This window comes from Centrocercus urophasianus, unplaced genomic scaffold, assembly GCF_019232065.1.
Source record: "Centrocercus urophasianus isolate 14NV4802_14NV808 unplaced genomic scaffold, USGS_Curo_1.0 seq_12, whole genome shotgun sequence".
NCBI classification, from domain to species: domain Eukaryota; kingdom Metazoa; phylum Chordata; class Aves; order Galliformes; family Phasianidae; genus Centrocercus; species Centrocercus urophasianus.
In genome coordinates, this window is record NW_024884364.1 from 34,068,314 (window position 1) to 34,074,983 (window position 6,670).

The following is a 6,670-nucleotide window of genomic DNA, read 5'->3' on the forward strand; positions in this document are numbered from 1 at the left end:
AAAAAAAAAAAAAAAAAAGCAAGTAAGTTTTGTCTACCATGTGCTTGAAAACAATAGCTCTGAGTCAAAACCTGCTGGACTCAATTGGGAATGCTGTGGTTTAGCTAGTCCAATTAAGCTGAACTGGAATGCTCTTTTTGTCTTTCAGCAAGCCAGTAAAAGTTGGCAGAGATCTGATCAGCTGTTCAAGCCTTGCGGAACAGTCCTCAGAGTTCAACTCTTATATCTTGTTAGGGGCCCAGTACAAAAAATTAGGGTTAAGCAGGTTGTAGGTTTAGCTGGTAGTTCTGTTTGAGAGGTGCATAGAATAAGGTGTCCTTTTTCCTGCATGGAAGAAAAACGTTTATTGCCTCAGAAAGGTATGTGCTCATGTACTCTTCTTTTCTGAAAGAGAGGCTTGCTGTGCAAAAAGAAATATGAGTAGCTTGAGTGATTTTTCATGCTACTGATTCTATACTGACAAGCTGAGTTCTTTGTCTGGTGGCACATGCCCAAGGAGGTTTATATGTATCTAATTTGGAGCTACCTCCTTTTGGTCCCTCATCTTGTGCCCTCTCTCATTGCCAGCTCTGATATTTGTCTGATCTTGTCATGAGCCTGTTCAGGGAGCTAAGCTGACTGAAACTACTGCTTTTTCTGCAGAATTACTTTTTACCTGGTTTAACTCCCGGAATCAGCTCACAGAAGGGTCACAGCAAGGCTCAGCACTGGCACGGAAGAGCTAGCTGGAATTTGTGGCAAGGTGGAGAAGGAGATGGCAGGACTTTGATTCATTGGGATCTTGGGGAACCTCAGTCCACAGCCACTTAGCCTTACTTTTGACTCACTGACCTACTGTCCTCCTATGTATTTTATATCCAAATTTATATAAGTATAAACTCTTTAACTGAAACTATTTTGTTGTGCATCTGCATACTGTTGGGCCTGCATTCTCCTTCAAAATTAGACTGTGGTCGGGAAGTCTGATGCATCCACCTGGGTTTGTGAAATGCTGTGAATCTTGTCTTTGAAAGTTTAAATCCTACCACTGTGATGGCTCCAAGCCAACAAAGGAGTATGGAGAGATACACTTGAAGGTGCACTTGAGGTATAAAAAAGAGAAATACTTGAAGGTTTACTAACCTTCACTAAACTGAGAATAGCTGTTAAGTCCCTCAAGGTTAGAAAGGTCTTGAAGAGATATCTTGACCAATTAAAAGGCTGAGCAGTCACCAACTGGATGAAGTTCAACAACTGCAAGGATCACATTCTGCACCTCAAGCAGGGTAACCCTGGTTATATGAACATACTAGGGGATGAAAGACTGGAGAGCAGCCCCATGGAAAGGAACCGGGGGGTTCTAGCTGATGGCAAGCTGTACCTGAGCCAGCAGTATGTCCTGGAGCCAAAGGGACAACAGCACCTAGGAGGCACCAGGCCCAGCACAGGTGCCTTCTGCTCTGCAGTGTGCTGCCTCACCTGCAGCACTGGGTGTGGGTTTGGGTGCTGCGATTTAACAAGGACATAAAGCTGTTAGCATCCAAAGGAGGGTTACAAAGATGGGGAAGGGTCTGAGGGCAAGGTGTGTGAGAAGCGGCTGAGGCCCCTGGGTGTTCTCAGCCCAGAGCAGAGGAGCTGAGGGGAGGCGGAGGAGCAGGGAGCCGAGGGGAGCGGAGGGGCAGCGCTGAGCTCTGCTCTGTGTGACAGCGACAGGGCCCGAGGGAACGGCATGGAGCTGCGTCAGGGGAGGGCAGCTGGGGGTCAGGGAAAGGGGCTGCACCACAGGGCGGTGGGTATAACCTCAAGTGCAAGAGCTCACGGAGTGTCTGGACTCAGACATAGACTTAGGGTTTGATTTTTGGATGGTCCTGTGTGGAACCAGGATTTGGACTTGATGATTCTTGCGGGTCCCTTCCAACTGAGAATATTCCAGATATACAGAAATGTCTATTTGGAGACTTCTGGTAGAAAGCTGTACTTAGAGCACAGCCTCAAACTATATTCACTGGGAAGTTCCCTTAACAGATGATGCTAGCTCCTTCAGTTCTAACAAAATCAAATTATTTTCAAAATTTGTTGTGCAATTAATAGTTGTAGCTGGTGCAGAGATATTAAGCAATTGTAGATGAGCAAGAGAAGTGGCTTGTGAGATGGTAAAAGGTGGGGAGAAGTCCCAAGAAACAATTTCTTTCCTAAATGTGAGTTCCCCGTTTTGCAAAGGCCTGCAAGGCTGCCTGTAATTTCACCTTTTCTGGCAGTTTGACTTCTACTTCCACCTGCTGGTCAGTATCATTGTTTTAAGCCTCTGTCTCTCATCTGTTTGCTTTAACAATTTCTGTTAAATCTAGCCCAACCTACATGTCTTAGCTACCAGCAGTTTCAAATGGAGGTGCATGACCTTCCTTCCTTAATGTTTTCTCAGTGGTCCTTTGTTGCAGAGTATGAGATGCAGGAAATAATTTTTTATTTTCCTCCTCAGAATGAGGCTGTAGTTACCTGAGGGTTGAAAAAATGAACATTGTAATTCAAGGCAATAGCACGCAACAATGAAGAATGTAAATGGTGCTTTTCACTTAGCCTGGTTTCTTGCTCTCTGTTTTTTACCTGGAGCAGACAAATGACTAGTCCAGTAATTAAAAGGAATACACCTAGAGAATTAGCCATATAATGAATGTCCCAGAAGCTGAAATTTTAGCTGGCTGTGCGTTTAGTCCCCACAGGCCTAAAATGCAGAAGCCAAATTCCAGTTTAGACTTGCTGCTTTCAGATGACAGCATGAGTTCTAGTAAAAGTACCATTTAAAGAATATATTCTGCTTAAATTCATTATCCTTTTTCTCTGTGTACCTTAAAGTGACATTTAATGGAAGAAAGAACAGGGCAGAAGTAAACGTTGAATTGCAATAGCATATACTTTATTATCAATGGTCAGAAGAGGAAGTAACGATCTGATAAAGGATTCAAGCTCTCATATACATAAAAAGATGTAAGAAAAATTCCCAAAAAGGAGTTTTCTATTGCTGGTCTGGGTCACATTGAAAATACTTTACTTCTATGCTCATGGCTTGTGGGACAAAATCTAGATTTTGTGTGAGAGTAAACTAGATGTGTTTCACTCTTATTCAGAAGATATTCCTCTTTCTTTTTAGTCTTATAATATAAACGGTGCTGAGTCTCAGAGAAATGGTTGCAAAACCAAAAGGTTTCTTTTTCATATTATGCAGCTTTGGACACCCTTTCATGAATAAAATGACACGACAATGTGTGAAGTAACAAAGGAATTGTAAGCAGTGGCCAGCATGTGGAAAGTCAAAACTATCTACAGCTGAATAATGTTCTTCTTAGAAATGGAGGGCAAACAGCAGTATAATTGAGTATTGCATCTCTATGTGGCTTTGGAGATCACATAATCCAAAGTAAAAAATGGTATGCATGTGTTCCCTCAGATATTCTTTGGAATGGAAGGGCTATATATCAAAACCTTATTTCCTGGTAATGAATTTTAAATAAGTGCCCAGGGCATCAGGTCACTGATGTTTCTACTTTGCAAACTGGGTGGGCTATGAAAGCCCCTAGAGCCCTTCAAAGGAACCTTAAAAAAATCCCTAGCTTTAACTGACCAAACTTTTCAAGAAAAATACCTGAAACAATTAGGAGAATGAAAACCAGGAGGTCAGATTACTTGGCCCATGGCTGAGGATTTACATAAATAGGCCTAACCTTTGACTTGAAAATAAAAGGTAAGTACAGAACCCTGACAGAACAGCAGGTCATTGGTATTTACTCTGTAAAGTACTGCCTCTATTGCTATGACAAAAATGCCAGGAATTCCACTGATCACTGTGTGCTGATAGGGCTCAAAGGTATGCAGCCAGCTAACAGAAACCCAGCCTACCTGACTGATCGAAACTGCATTACTCCCACGCATTTATAACCTGCAATCTTCAAGCGTGGGAAAGTGTGCAAGGCCTTAGAATAATTCCTGAGGAGAAAAAAAAAGGAGAAAGTTGCTGTCTGTAAGAGTCCTCATGTCCTGGATAATGTACGTTAATAAAAAATCTCCCAGTGAGCATCTTGAGAAGTTTTCTTCACAGTGCTTATCCGGAATTGGTGTTGCATGAGAGGCTGAGATTGGTACCATATTCAGAATTGTCAGCGATGATCTGTACTTAACGAGCAGCACTCAGCTGCAGAAATGATACCAAGTTATAGGAAGCCATTAGCCTGTATCATTTTCTTACAGACAAAACCCTAAGCAGTAAATCTACAGGAGACATTGTATGCATGTTTGTGTTACTTTTTGTCAGGCAATGGCTCTACGCTCACGAGTCTAAGAATCAAAAGAATTTTCCTTAGCACAATAGCAAAAATATGTTAGATCATTTTTTCTTTTCTGTATGGATAGCAGAGGAATGAGTACCCCTGTGAAAGGGGAAACAGTAAGTGCAAAGTTTTTTTGTTCGTGTTTTATAGACATTCAGTTTCCTGTTTCAATCTGAGATGCAGGCACACACCAACTATCCTGCAGGCTATTTCAAACTTGCTTGTCTAATTAATCAAAAGTGATCCATTACAGAAAACCTGCAGGAATGTCAGAGATGGATGCTTCTGTCTGTACTGTTTTTGACTTGCTTGTTGCAACAGAAGGGGAAGCTGTTAGTGCCTGTCTAGCAAATTATTGAAAGATGGTGTAAGAGGGCCTGCCGCCTTCCTCTTGAAGGGCCAGGAAGCCTGGGGCTAGCCAGCCCAGTGCTGTTCTCCATGTCTGCTAGACTGCTGTGGGATTTTGGAGGGAGGAGGAGGAATATCCCGCAGCTGGAGACTGATTAGGGAGGAAGATGGGCTGCCTTTATGCCCTGGATGCAGCCTGGCCAAGTCCTGTGGTTGAGCAGGCAAGCAGGTAGCGGTGGTAGTCAGGAGCTGGGAGCCACTTGAGGATGGTTGAACAAGGAGCCAGATGTGCTCCTGTCCCCAGTGAGTTTGAGCATTATGCACAGGGGAGCCCAGCCTAGTACCCTACTCTAACCAGTACAAGCTTGATAGTGCACTGATTGGCACCTTTCCCTTCTTTTCCAGTCAACCAGCATGAACCCAGCATACATTTGAAAGGAAATGAAAAGCATCTAAAGGTCTCTGAAGGGAATTCATGGTGACACAGAGCCCGCTTGGTGTTAGTTCAGCTGTGACCCCTTACCAGGATCAACTATCACCTCTTCCTGTGACCTCTGCCTGCCCTAAGTCTCCTTGGATAGAGTGGTGGCCAGGTGCCCCCTCCTCCAATGTGGCTTGATCCTTCCTGTGAATACCCACACAAAGTATAACACAGTCTGATTTTGACTCCATGTACACTGGTGCTGTGTTGTTCTGGCATTGTTTTACTGATGTGTTGATCTCAGGGGTAGTAAGGCAGGGGAGCTGTTTTTCAAGGCATTCCTTATGAACTGTATAACATCTTGCATGTTCAAATTTAGCTATCTGCTCTATTCTGTCAGACTGACCTTATCTGGCAGAGATGGATTTGATGTATATAAGTACAGGGTTAGCAGTGGTGAGGCTGTCTCAGGGATTGAGGGCATGAGTTCATAAATAAGCTGTTTCCAAGAGGTGTACAGTCCGTGACAAGGCAGTGCCACTGGTGGCAATGCTATCTTGCCAAATGATGTGAGTAAATCCCCAATTCAGGTAAATAAGGAGTCCTTCTCTGCTGCTTGGATGTAAGAAGAGGAGATTTGGAAGCCTATGCAGCTTCCCATGGCCTCTCTTGCTTAACTCAATCAGCATTTTGGTATGTGTGTGAACCTTTAAAAGCTCCTACAGTGCTGATTTTCATGAGTTTGCTGCAAAATATATAAATCCTTCTGGATTTTTCAGTACCCAGACAATGTCACTGTTATATAACCTTTTCTTCCCATGAATCACTGTTCCATGTCTCTGAACAGAGCTCTGACACTGAGTGCTCTCCCTTATCTGGATAGCAGTGCTAGGAGCACGTTGTCACACCTGTGCTAGTAGACTGGTGGGCTTTGCATATGGTCTTGTCCTCAGCAGAATCTGTGATAGATTTGTCCATATTTCACTCTGAAAAACTCTTTTTCCTTCTTCCTTTTTAAATAGATATGTATATTATTTGGGCTGCAAAGGCTGCTTTTGAAAAAATTCCCCAAATGTAGTTTGCTTAGAGACCACCTCCAGAACCAAAGAATGATGCTTATTCATTTTACATCCAGACTCCATTGATATGCAAAATAGGTTCTCTGTTCACAGTACCTTTGTCTCCAGAGTAATCATATCTGGACAGATATTTTTTCTCTTAATACGATAGTTTGAGACAGTGCCTTTGGGTACTCTGTGTTTTTATTTTCAAAATAATGACCAGTCTTTTTCTGTGCTCATTTTCCATTTGTGGTTCCTACAATTTAGCTGTAGGAGAATACAATTAAGAAGAAAATGATTTTCTGGGGCCATTTTTTTGTTGGCAGCAAGTTGTATACAGACAATCTATAGGTTATGGCTCTTCTTGACCATGCTGTTTTCTAGTGTTTTCCCTTTCCCTTTCCCTTTCCCTTTCCCTTTCCCTTTCCCTTTCCCTTTCCCTTTCCTTTTCCTTTTCCTTTTCCTTTTCCTTTTCCTTTTCCTTTTCCTTTTCCTTTTCCTTTTCCTTTTCCTTTTCCTTTTCCTTTTCCTTTTCCTTT

General features: G+C 42.7%; 1 long non-coding RNA gene across 2 annotated transcripts in view; it reads left to right on the forward strand.

The window, feature by feature from the left end:
- The first annotated feature begins 202 nt into the window (after positions 1 to 202).
- The window catches only part of LOC122156142, a 79,515-nt gene continuing 73,047 nt past the window's right edge, over positions 203 to 6,670 (forward strand). For both annotated transcript variants that reach the window (XR_006167385.1, XR_006167384.1), the window contains exon 1: positions 203 to 359. This is a non-coding gene — a long non-coding RNA (uncharacterized LOC122156142). The remainder of the gene's footprint in view (positions 360 to 6,670) is intronic.